The sequence below is a fragment of the Pimephales promelas genome, chromosome 21, assembly GCF_988280905.1.
Source record: "Pimephales promelas chromosome 21, fPimPro1.hap1.1, whole genome shotgun sequence".
Lineage (NCBI taxonomy): Eukaryota > Metazoa > Chordata > Actinopteri > Cypriniformes > Leuciscidae > Pimephales > Pimephales promelas.
Genome location: NC_142789.1, coordinates 19,341,733 through 19,355,656, shown reverse-complemented (window position 1 = coordinate 19,355,656; position 13,924 = coordinate 19,341,733). Strand labels below are relative to the sequence as shown.

The following is a 13,924-nucleotide window of genomic DNA, read 5'->3' as shown; positions in this document are numbered from 1 at the left end:
AAGACCCCCATAACCCAACAGATGTGGAGGTCCTTGACCTTTATTACCCTCTGATAAAGACATCTGACATTGTGGTCTTTGACCTTCCCAGTGACTACACCCCTCTCTATTTGATCAGAATTTTTTATGGCCTCTTCCAGTGAACGACTGAACTGCTAAAGGCACTCATGACCTGGATGTGTGCAGTTCAGGGTTAAGTAAGTACACACTCTCTCTTGTGGATGAATGAGTCTTTTAAGCATAAGTGATGATTCAGTTTAGATCCACTTGGCTTCAGTTAAAACTTCTCTTTTGTAAGCACATCATCCCGACTGCCTGAGCTCATGGCTTCAATGCTCTTGCTCTCTACAGGATCATTTTTCAGAAGCGGGACAGAAATGTACTTCCAGCTCCCATACTAATCTCATTTCATCTCACATTAACACAGAGTTTCATAGCGCTGTGGATGCATCTCATTCTCACTTCATCCGTGATCCATGAAAGGATTACTGGGTCACTTTTGCTTTCTAGAAGTGTCTAGCTACCACTTATGAAGTGTGAATATAGAAAGAAGCATTATGATATTGTAAAATTATATTCAAAGCAAAAGTGTATAATTATTTACATTTTAAATGCAGGGTAATCATAAAACCTGTTTTAAAACAACCATTTCTTGCCTTACTGAGCTAATTTATACTCATTTTGGCAGTTAACAATTCTGTAATATAACAGTCATTCTGTTATATTAAATAAATAATTTCACATGATTGAAACAAGTTTAATTAAATACCTTTTAAGGGTATTTGACAAGCATTTCGTTTTCAGCAATGAGTCATTCAAACACTTCACAACATGAACAAAGTAATCCAATAATGAATAAAGTGGACTAGCAACAAGTTTGCCAGTTGAAGCAATGTTTATTGATCGGAGCTGAATCACAAGTCCTAACCTTGACATTCAAGCGAAGTGGCATTGAAAGGATTCCTTTTTGAGGCACAAAATCTCCTAGCCTGGTTAAAACCAGACTATTCTCAGTTGTAACTGAGTTATGGTCTGGCAAAGCTTTATAGACAAATCATTTCCAAAGGGGCGTCACCAACGGACGTAGCTCAAATGCCTCTGGGCACAATGGGCTCTATATGCACGGTGGTATTTCTGGTGAAGGTCTAAGGATGCTGGATTACTTCCGCCGATCGTAGAGTCCAATGCTATACCAAGAATTTTGATTGGTTTTTATATGGCTATACTAAAGAAACGTTAGTCACAAAAACAGATAAAACAGACACCCCTCATTTTGTTATGTCAGTGTAAAGCCTGACCCAACGTTTCTGATTGGTGCTACGATTTCGACAGATTGGAAATGGCCTTGAATGAGCTCTTTGCCAGACTAACTTGCAGAGCAAATCTAAATTTGCAGGAAGTTGTTTAGGTTTTCCCAGGCTAAGAATCTCCCTTATTTCCTTCAAATTCTTGGGAGTAAACAGTGTGCAGTGTATACAACAGATATGATTGAAACATTCAAAGTATGTCAAATTCACATAAAACTGCTAGCAATCATATCAGTAGCCAATGAGATTGCATGCTCAACCTTCAAATACTTGGTTAGCATTTACCTAAGCAGTGCAGTGCGCTTTCAGAAACCCTCCACCGTCCCCAGTTCCACCAGTATAGACCTGCTATGGGTAGTTTATATGCTATTATAAAGCAGCAGCAAGTCTTACTTGCTCACAGCAGCGTGTTGTGTATGAATTGGCAATAGCAATACAGTCAGCAACTAGTCATAGTATTTTGACTATTTTCTCTCTTAAAAATGGCACATAATGGAAAAAAAACAGTGCTGAGCAATTCAAAGGCCAAAAATGATTGACACATTTGTATAGAAAATAATAATAATGATAAACCCTGCATATTCTAGTAGAAAAAAATACACAAAAATGTCAATTTAACATTTTAATGCTGAATTTTAAATTCCAATTAAAACGCAATTTTACGATTATATTACATTAAGACTATACCATTCCAAAATTTGTTTTTTTATATTAAATTAATATTCGGCAAGGGTGCATTAAACTTATCAAAAGTGACATGAAAAACATTAATAATATTACAAAACATTTCTATTTTAAATAAATACTGTCTGTTCTCAAAGAATCCTGAAAAAAAAATCCTGGTTTCCACAAAAATATTTAGCAGCACAGCTGTTTCATGCATTTATAATAATGAGAAATGTTTCTTGAGCACCATATTATGATTTCTGAAAGATCATATGGCACTGAGGAGTGAGGACTAATGTAGAGTAATAACTGCTACAATAAATCATTGTTGTCATCCATCACAGGAACAAATACATTTAAATTGAAAATATATTAAAATAAATCATTTTGGAATAATAAAATTTCACAATATTACTGTACTATTAACCACATGAATGCAGCCTGGGTAGCATAAGAGACTTTTGAACAGTAGTGAATGCATACGTATCGAGGTTAGATGTTCTGTTGCTACACATTTTGGAATATTTTGGATATTAGAAAATCCCATTTTTGGATGTTTTTTTAAGGCATGTTGGGTTATTTTTCATGTAACCAAAGAATGAAGTGCCCCATGTGGGCCACGCATGGGCCAAAATTATCTGGACACACCTCTACCCGGCGGTATGAGTCCACTCGATCGCTCAACCTCATCTGTTTCTGAAAGCATTAGGATCTTGTGAATGTTTTATGAGGCTGGGTGGATATAGCACACGCCCTCATTCCAGTAGATTGTGAAGCTATATTTACATGAATTATTTTATAAAAAATTCTAGGTCATAAGTCTGCCAAAATCAGAGTCTGCCAGATTCAGCACCATCGTGTCCACTTGAGCACTACTCTGTTTTTGTTCTTTCTCAGCCTCTCACTGTTTCGCATTTTTCGGTTCTAGCCACACACCTAGAGCACACTGATGGGGCTGCTGCGGGCCAGCATTAGCAGTCCATGGTGTATTTTTCCACAGTGCTTGACTGAGCTTTAATTTGCTGGCGCTGCTCGGTCTGTCACTATCAGGTTTAACCCCTGGCCATGACTGTCCCCAGCCTCCAAAACGCCTCTGAAATGCTCTCTCTCACTACAAGCGTCACCAATAAACCTGAGTCATTGACCATTTATACACTACCTTTATTGCTTTGCCCAAATTACCTTGCCAGTTTTCAAAATGCAGCTGGACTAAAATCAAGATTCATCTACAATGCGAAAGACCGGTCAAGTTCAGTTTATGGTCAAGCGATTAGATCTAACTTCGATACAATACTTCTGGTCCTTCAGATAGCATGAAGAGGCAGGCAGAGATTAAAAAGCTCAAAGCGCTAACTACTGTAAGAGCACATGGAAATATGAGCGAAACCCACTGAAAAACACAGTGTAAAATGCATTGTGTAAAACATGCCTGAAATGATTCAGTCGGTTCCCAGAATAAGGACAGCTTTTCTGAAGTACTGCAGATTCAACTGATAACAGAATAAAACCCCGATACATGAGCGAGAATTTGGTGTCATTGGCTGAGTCACAGAACAAGGCAGTTAGTATTGGGGTATACTGACCTTGGTCTGATTTTGATCAGAATTTATGAACTGGAGCAATTTGTTCAGACTCGGTCTGCATTCTTTACAACATGTAGCCAACTTTATTTTTGAAAGTAAATTTATGTAAGCTATAGATACCTGAAATACTTGGCTATAAAAAAAAAACTATTGAATATTGTAACAATTAGTTCACAATTAATTATTGTTACAAAATGGATTTGTAGCTAAATGAAACTATTATGAAACAAAAAAAAAATACACTTTAATTTAACAATAAAAGTTAAGGCTAATTTAAACCACACGAGACAACTTGCCCCGGTAATAATAACAATGTGACAACTTCTCAAGTTTTGCAGGTGTCTGAAACCAACATACAAAACAACTGCAAGGCAAACCACACATAAGTGTAATTGAATTTTGTCATAGAAGGACGTTTTGAGTGTCCAAATGTCCAAATTGGACATTGCCTCAAAACGTCATTCTGTGACAACATGCCCCGGTCTCCCCTCCACATTGGCAACGTTAGTCTTTAATTCAACACAGAACGTTTGAGTGTTACAATTGCACCAGGTCTCCCTTATAATAACACTTCTAGTATAACAGTCTTCCTCAAAGAATAGCCTAATTGAGGCTGACTTTGGTAAGTCGTTTGCACAGGTGTTTAAAAGACACATGCCTGCCTGCCTATCAGCCGTTATGATTTCAATAAGGGTCGTCACTCCCGTGTAAACAAAACGCCGCCACATTATTCAACAATAAACGTCTTTATTCCATATTGGCGTCCTAATAACTGCAGTGTGACACAGAATTATAACCAAAATAATAATTCCGCTAGACTGGGACGCTTCAATTCTCAGAGCAGTCTATTTCACAACGCCTGTCGTCCTAATTGTCCCTCGAAAAACCAAACAGAAATTTACAGCAAAAATAAATAAAATTGTTAAGTGAGTAGGCTAATTATGGTAATTTAAACGCGCTTTCTTACCTTTGTAAAACAGCTTTGAATGAGGACGTGCACGCGTCTCTCTTCCTCCTCCGGTGACGCTGCTGATGCCGCGCGCTGCGTAATAACGGCCACTTGCCTTTTTCTATAGCCTAATGTTATGAATTTTTCTCTCTCTCTTTGCCAAGCAACTGCAACCTCCGTCACAATAAGGATGTTGTCGTCTACACGACACGATCCCTCTTCCTCACTATATCTCTATCTTCCTTTCATGATAGCCTAAATCATTCCCCTCCCACTCCCTCATCTCTCCCCTCCCCTGCCTCTCACGCTATTTGATTCAAAAAGGGAATATTATTAATGCAAAGCAAGTAAATAAACCTCTTTTTTATTTTAATACACAGTGAAGGTACACAAAGAAGAAAGAATGTTTCCCAAAGGAGGTGTACCCTTCCCCCACCCCTTCACACCTCTCTAATCAAACCCCGATGGCACAATATGCATAACAATCTGTGTTCAGAATGTTATTTATTCCCCTTCCCCAACTGATTCATAAAGAATGCATAAATAAAGTGTGAATAATCTTACACAACCCAGCTGCATACAAATAAACTGTTCTCTGGACTCATTTTTGGACTAAAAATAGTTTGTTCCTTTCAACAGAAAAATGCCAAATGAGGTTTCAACATCTCAATCAACCTGATTTCATGAGAAAATGAAACTATTTTCAAAGTGGTGACATTGTATAGCCTTTAATGTAGCTACTGTTGGCTAATTTGTATGGAATGGTTAAAATTGAGTGAGATCATACGAAAATATAAGAATTCATACGAAGGAATATAAGCAACATTTCACGAACAACAGAGTTCCATTGTCAATAACGCTGCAATGTATGAAGCAATCACTTTCAAACTTGAACCTATTGCAAAATTTTTGTGTGGAATTAATCTTCCCAGACAGCAACATAGTGTCGGCCCAGACCCGGCCCAGATCCGGCACATATGGGTTCAGCGCGTACCGGGCCGACACTATGTTGCTGGATGGGTTTCGCAAAACTCCCTATGTGGATTCTTGACTGGATTTTGGAGGTAAAGTTTTGCAGAGCAATGGTTAATTTGACCTCGCTTGTCTTTCTTTCTTTTTTTTGTGTGTGGTAAAAACCAATTAGACAATTTTGAACCAATTTGCCAAAATGTACAGTTAAACAGCCAAAACAGTAATCACAATTGTTTCAATGGAGAACTAATGGGCAGCAGCTTCTCAGAGGAAAAAATTTAGAGATCTTTATAGGCCTACTAAATGGGAAAAAAAAAAAAAAACTTATAAATATTCTTCACACTAAGACACAAAAGAGACCTTCTTTTAAGAACTGAAAGGCTCTTTGGGGAAACCAAAATAGTTGGCTTGGCATTGCTGTGGAAAAAACCTGTTGGAACCTTTATTTGAACAATAAGATCAAATTATACATTCATTTTAGTTCTCGATATACTGGAGAAACATCTGAAAAAAGTGTCTGCTTTCATGAAACATTAGTTAAGCTAATGAGCAATGAAAGAGCAACATCCAAGCATTAAAATTCTCCTTTGAGATTTTCTTCACCTTTTTATTGGTAATACTTGTAAACACGAGATCTGTTAAAAAAGAAACAAGTTGGAAAAATTTATGGCCATGGCTTTGAGAGAAAACTTCTTTTGAAGAACTTTTGTTTTGGCTAAATATTCAAAACTTAAGTCTAAAAAGCCAAATGTCATTCATTTAATGAAACGCCAAAGGATGTTTTCTTTAGAAAAGAACAAAAGATATGCATTCATTTTCTTTCTTTTATAATTGGTTTGAAAAATTGGAGACTGAGCACACATACAGACATAATTAGATACAGGCACAAGTTGTTAAATGGCCTGATCCAGTAATAAACTAATCTTGAAATTGAAGTTCAGATACCCATGTAAAGGAAAGAAAAAAACACAGAATTCAATTAGAGATGTTTTGGCACAGATGAAGACAAAGACATTTGTTAATTGATTGTGTTGTCTCAGCATGAAGTCATGAAAGGAGAGATTAAATATCTGTCGGGCCATGGCAAATGATGCTCGAGCATGATGCTTTTAAATGAATTTATTCTACAAGATTCCAGGAAGTTCCAGACTCCTCATTCTCCCCCGGCTCTCTTGTACACGGACAAGAGGATGCGATCATTTTTCAGTGCCCTTGTCCCCTGAGACTGACACTGGCCGTCTAAGCCGGACCTCGTCAGGCTGGTATAAGAACCTTGCCCCTGATTGACTGCTTGCGCCAGTCCCTGCTGTCGTATTAATTTTCATTGTGACTGCTGGAGCCTCCACAAATCTCATCAATGCTGTCACACACTGTGACGGCGTGCATGTGATTCAGGCCCTGAGCCCGTGTGTGTGTTCGCTTGCCTAAACTGACACGTATTCTGATTCTCTTTGTTCAGGCCATGTAATGAATAGCTATTGATGTCAGAAGAAAACCTGTCACTGTGTGTATGTTTGAGTGTAGCTGATAGAACAGAAAAGGAATGGCCAAAATTAACACTTGAGTATAACACTAAGACTATTGTGAGATTATAAATATATCTTGTCTTAAAGATGCACAAAGTAATTTTTTCACTTTAAAAAACTGAAAATAGTAGCCTACTTTTGGCCAATATGGTGAAAATTGCATTTTATTAAAGCACAAAAATGATACATTTTTTCATTGAAATTACATGACTGGCCAAAAACAACTCCTTTTATTTGACATTTTATATATAGGCCTATATATAAAAAATGGACACTCCAAGCTAACAAAAAATGTTCTGAGAATGGTTTTCTAATGTTTATTAATTTATGAAAAAAGTTATTTATGAATGTACTCTGGGCATTCAAAAAAATTATGTTTTTGTGCTGATGTTTTGAGAACATTATTAAGATCAGATACAAACATTCTTTTATTTGTTCATAACTTTGAGAGAACCTTGCCAGAACCTCCCCTTTTTGCTGGGCAAGGCACATTAAATGAATCATGGCATGAACAAAAATGAAATAAATAAAGACTTACAATGCATGTCAACTACATGAACTGAATATTATGCTATAGTGTTTCTGTCTGGTCATTCCGGGCTTACTGTATCGGCTGGCTCCGAACCCTCTGAGGCAAGATGAGCTCCATCTGTTGCTCTCAGAGGGATCAATAGTTGTAATTTCTAATGATGTCTAAAAGCTCTAGGTAACTTGAGCGTTCTGCCCTAAGCCCCACTGCTTGCCTTCAACTTACACTGAAGAACAACCCTTGTGCCCATGCAGAGGTCACCCAATCTCTCTTCTGGACAAATGCACAATTCGTAAAAATGGGAGGTTAAAGAGTAACTTCTAACGTACATTATGGCATGTCCACATCATGAATTTTCTTAATTTTAAAATTTATTTTTACATCAGTATCACAATTACTGTAAGTAAATATGGGTATTTTGAATTTTAAATAATTTACCCAAGTAAACTCCTTGTCAGGTGTAGGCCTGTGTTATGGACCCTGTGTTGCATCTCACTCCCAAGGCGTCACTTAACTGACGCCTTGGGAAGCATTTGGACATGCTTCAATATCTGACGCTTTAGGCGCCCTTTAGCGTCAGTTATGACGCCCTAGGATCGCGTGTGCCCTACCCCCACCCCACACCTAAACCTAACCGCATCCTCTAACGCTTTCCTTTAGCGTCAGTTAGATGACGCCGTAGGATCGCGTCATGTAAGTGACGCTAAAGGGCGCCTAAAACGTCAAATATTGAAGCATGGTCAAAGGTGACGCCTTGGGGTGAGAATGCGTTATGTGTTATGATATTCTGTTTCATTTCTTTTAGTTCGGGTTAGGGTTAGGATTAAGGTTAACCTGTGACACTAATATGCAAATTCGCATTTCAAAGAAATATTCCAGGTGTTTCTTATTTTTTTTCCTCTCTCTCTAATTCCTGTTAATTCTCTCAGCAATGAGCAAAACAATCAAGTCAACAATGAAGTCTGGCATATTTATTGAAAAACCTACTCAGACATGTTCATCTTTTGTGAGTTCAACGTGTAATGCATAGCACTGTCTTGAAGCCTGAATGTTTGATTCTTGTCAAAATTCTTGAAAAATGAAAGACTTTTAATTTGTAACCTATTGCATCTGTAAATTTTGAATGTGCATGATTATGATGCATCGGCCTATGTGTTATTATGAGAAATAAGTATAGAAACGTTTCCTAATTTAGTTGGTATAACAGAAAATATGAAATAGGCTATTAAAAGAGGGGTAAGATGGCCCTATAAGTTGTCCCCCCATACCTGGATAAACTGTATTATTTTATATAATATATATTTATATAATATAAAACTAATTCAACTATTCAATTAAAAAATGTATTTAGACAATTTAGTTGAATAATTACATAACCGATTACAGACAAAGCAGAATTCCAGATTTATCTAAAAGGTAAAATTATTATGACTCAAATACAGGCATATTAATATTTCCATATATTGCCCATATTTTAATTGAAGATATAATAGAAACACAGTGAAATCAAGTTGAATGATAATAACCTATACATTTTAATGAAAGCAAATATGTCTGAAATGTACATTAATGGAAATATTACCAAATAAATAAAAACTCAATTAATTACAGAAGTATACACGAAATACTTTGATTACAATATAATAGATTACTATTTTCCAGAGACACAAAATTAGATCAATTAACCACAAAACTGTTTTGAATGACTAAATTTCATAAATGTTGAAATTTAGATGAAAAGACAAAATTGAAAAAAGAGTAGCCATTCATCAAAAGTGCAAAGATGAGATTTTGTGGTCATCTATGGTCATCTTGACTAGGGGGGTATCTATTTCAGGACATACAGTACACATCTGAATTTACAGGAAGGGCTTGAAATCCAAGGCGAAGCTGGTAGAACAGGAAGCCAAGGTGAAGCCGGCCGAGCAGGAAGCCAGACTGGAACCGGAATTGAAGGAGGCACTGGAGGCAACAGCAACCTAGGTAGAAGGAGAGACAGAGACACAAGATGGATGTAAGGCCTCACGGCCAGGTTAAAGGGTTCAGTATTCGCCATCTTGGATGAGGCAGAGCGTTCAAAGAGCTCGGGATTGGCCATCTTGGGCCAGGCAGAGAGTTAAAAGAGTTTGAAATCAGCCATTTTGGGTAGGGCAGAGAGACTAGAGAATTCAGAAACGGTCATATTGGCTAAGGCCGAGAGTCAATGGAGCTTGGGAACGGTCACGTTGGCTGACCTATAGGGAACGGGATACCCAGAGGCTCTCAGGAAGACAATTCAGCCATTTTGTGAAAAGACTCAGACAATTCAGCCATCTTGTGAACAGACTCAGACGATTCAGCCATCTCGTGAACAGACTCAGACGATTCAGCCATCTCGTGAACAGACTCAGACAATTCAGCCATCTCGTGAACAGACTCAGACGATTCAGCCATCTCGTGAACAGACTCAGGCGATTCAGCAATCTCTTGAACAGACTAAGACGATTCAGCCATGTCGTGAACAGACTCAGACAATTCAGCCATCTCGTGAACAGACTCAGACGATTCAGCCATCTCGTGAACAGACTCAGGCGATTCAGCAATCTCTTGAACAGACTAAGACGATTCAGCCATGTCGTGAACAGACTCAGACAATTCAGCCATCTCGTGAACAGACTCAGACGATTCAGCCATCTCGTAAAGAGACTCAGACAATTCGGCCATGTCGTGAACAGACTCAGACGATTCAGCCATCTCGTGAACAGACTCAGACGATTCAGCCATCTCGTAAAGAGACTCAGACAATTCGGCCATGTCGTGAACAGACTAAGACGATTCAGCCATCTCGTGAACAGACTCAGACAATTCAGCCATCTCGTTAACAAACTCAGACGATTCACAAACTCAGACGTGGTGATGGCTATCTTGGGAACTGGATTGAGCATGGCGGCGGCTATCTTAGGAACTGGATCAAGCATGGCGACGGCCATCTTGGGTACAAAAGCTCATGCAGACTTGGCTCTACAGCCTGCGTAGCTTGGTGCTCAGCCATTCCACTCCAGGCAAAGGGACAATTAGCATTTAGATAGGAAGAACTTTCATATCGCCCATACGCTGCATGGCCGGCCCTTTTCTAGAAAACTCTTCATATACCCAGGAGACACAGAATCAGTGGCAGCAGCCTGAAGCAGCACCGCCACTCATACCTGAAGGATGGCACCTGGACACTATCCTCTTGGGGCTGTCTGTCATATCTCTTAAATGGGCTCCATAGCTCTCAGCTGTATATATACATGCGTGTGTGTGTGTGTGTGTCTTGAGCACAGACAGACTTGATCAGAGGTCCTGCTGGGCTCTGCCTGTCAGCCAGCAACAGCCTGTAAACACACCAGACCAGCTAGACACATACACCAAAAAAATATGGTTCATTATTCATTTTCAAAAGGAGAACGGCTGAATATACCCGAATATACGCCACACTGCACTTTTTGAACACACCATCTCATTGCACACATCGGAGCTGGGCACGAGTGCCAATGAAGAGATGTTTATCCCTGCCACCCAGGAACAACGGCGAAACGAAAAACATAAAGCTCAGAGCCGTTTCAGCATCTTTATCTTTAGAAAGTGTCAGGCCAGACTGCCTGCAAATCCCTGGACTGGGAATTAAGGATGCACGCTTTGGCAGTCGTAACGCCATCTGCCTGCGGGGCATCATGTGACGGCTCGCCGGGGCGCTGCCAGGGTGTAGCACGTGATGTGACGCGGTGTCAGCACACACCTGCGTGAAAACAGCTGGCTCCCTGCTGGGACAAAAATAAAAGAGTCTTGGATTTGGATTCAGAGTACGTCAGCACTGGTACTCTAATTAATTGATGTATACCTAAGACTTGTTCCTAAGCAGGCTGCTGTCAGTGCAAGACGGAATTGAGAGTGTAATTCTTTTAAATTTATTTTTTAAATCTTATTAATTAAATCAAATTAATTTTTGTTAGTAAGAAAAAAAGTTAGATTTAAAAAATAAACTTGCTCATTTAACATGGCAGTGAAGTACAATGTATTAACCCTAACCTAACCTAACCTAACCTAACCTAATCTAACCCTATACTCTAATAAGAGTTCATTAACATGCAAATTAATGGGTTAAGTTGACATTTAAAATTGAATAAACAGCCGAATCATATTAGAGTGGATTATTGCGGTAAATAAGAGATAATATAAATGCAATAAATATCATTATATAAAGGATTATAAATAACAATTATAAAGTAATAGCCTATAAATATTTGAAAAACAAAACAAAAAACTGAACATTAGTATATTCATGAATATTTTCAAATCATTTACCTTGGATAAAGCGACTCTGCTTTGAAGCATTTTAAACTCCAATAACCAAACCCAAGGCATGCACATTTGACTTTCTTCGTTTTAACACTAGTTATAGACCTTATGTAGCCCCGCCCCTTTTCAGTGCTGCGCTCGTTGTCTTTTGACTTCCGATCTGTATTTTGACAGCGATCTTGCATAGGTATGAATGAACTGCTCGTAAAAAATTTCCTGGTCGACATTTAAGACATCTGCTTTACAATGCCTATGATAAACATTACAATGCTCATGATAACTTTTGTTAACTCTACAATAAGTAAATCCACTTCACCAGCTAATTACTCCCCGACAGCGATGCCATAGAAATATACAGAGCGACCGCGAAACCGGAAGTTCAAAGACAATATTCTAAAGATGACGGCGCCCACGTTTCTCTGGTGCATAAGGTCTATAGGAAACACAATGGGCAACGATTAAAATTTTGTAGAGAAATGTGTGTTCATTCTGAGCTAGATAGATTACGAAATTAGCCATGCAAACAGAATTAATCTTTCTCATTTGAAGCAGCATGTGCAGATGGTTGCATATGTAATTCGAGTCTGATTAATTCTTCAGTTCTGATCTGTGCGTCTTGAAAATGTGATCATATTCTGACATGAAAAGAAGGACAGTTCAGTGATGGCCACAGGAGGAGTGGACCCACAACAGATGAGCCACCCTGACCCTAAACAGACCACGCCCCTCGGCTCTTATCACAGTGGAGGAATCCCATGGGACACGACCTATTAAACCCCATTATCTAGATAGAGAGAATATGAGAGAGCAGACCATTGATCCATCAGAGGAGGGGGGTGGAGAGATGGCTATCATCTCTTGTCTGCTGGCTGATCTTCCTGAGGAGGCTGACATTTTTGGAGGTCCTCAGAAGCCTGGAGGTGACACCTCTTTGTCATAAGACAGCGTCTTTGTGTCCACCTGACGTCGTTCTCGGCCCAAACCTTTATTTTCCAAATGAACATCGACCTTAACCGGGCCAGACGCAACCACTATAGAGAAGACTTTTAATTGAGATGAAGTCCCTTTCAGCATGTTGAGAAGCTCAGCAGATGAAAGTGATGTGGACGCTCTATGAACTGAGTATCCGGAGGAGAGTCGTGGCTCAGATGCACAAATAAAAGAACCCCTGTGCTTGACGATTAGCGAGATTGACAGAACTGCAGAATGCACTTTGCTTTTGTCTTGACAGCTTTATGTTAGAAAGAATAAAGCTGGAGAATGAGTTTGATTTTAAATGTATTACTGTAATTTGGTACACAGTGTAAAAAATATTGTTGGTTTAACATAAAAAAGTAAGTAACCTGGTTGCCTTAAAATTTTAAGTTGATTGAACTGGAAAAAGTGAGTTAATACAATGAAGGAGATTAATTTAATCATTAGAAACTCAAAATAATAAGTTATCTCAACTAAATAAATCATTTAAGTTGATTATTTAAGTCTGTGCTCCAAAGCATTCAAGATTTGTGATGTTTTAAGTTGGAAATTAAATTTTCTGGTAATAAAATCCATTATAGCCATTTTATTAAATAATAGCCATTATAGACATTAATTAAATTAAAAAAAATAAATTTAACTAAATTTATTTATTCATTTATTAAATAATAAAAAAAACATTTTCGACCTATAGTTTATTCTTTGGCTTACATTGAAATAAAAAATTAGAAAGATAGAAATCTATCTATCTATCTATCTATCTATCTATCTATCTATCTATCTATCTATCTATCTATCTATCTATCTATCTATCTATCTATCTATCTATCTATCTATCTATCTATCTATCTATCTATCTATCTATCCATCTATCCATCTATCCATCTATCCATCCATCCATCCATCCATCCACCTAACCCACCCATCCATCCATCCATCCATCCATCCATCCATCCATCCATCCATCCATCCATCTCTCTCTCTCTCTCTCTCTCTCTCTCTCTCTCTCTCTCTCTCTCCTCTCTCTCTCTCTCTCTCTCTCTCTCTCTCTCTCTCTCTCTCTTTCTCTCTCTCTCTCTATATATATATATACAATC

General features: G+C 38.3%; 1 protein-coding gene across 1 annotated transcript in view; it reads right to left on the bottom strand.

The window, feature by feature from the left end:
* The window catches only part of cntn2 (contactin 2), a 29,492-nt gene extending 24,724 nt beyond the window's left edge, over positions 1-4,768 (bottom strand). The window contains exon 1 of the mRNA XM_039694811.2: positions 4,524-4,768. The gene's annotated coding sequence lies outside the window, so the exon portion shown is untranslated. The remainder of the gene's footprint in view (positions 1-4,523) is intronic.
* Between the last annotated feature and the right edge of the window lie 9,156 nt (positions 4,769-13,924).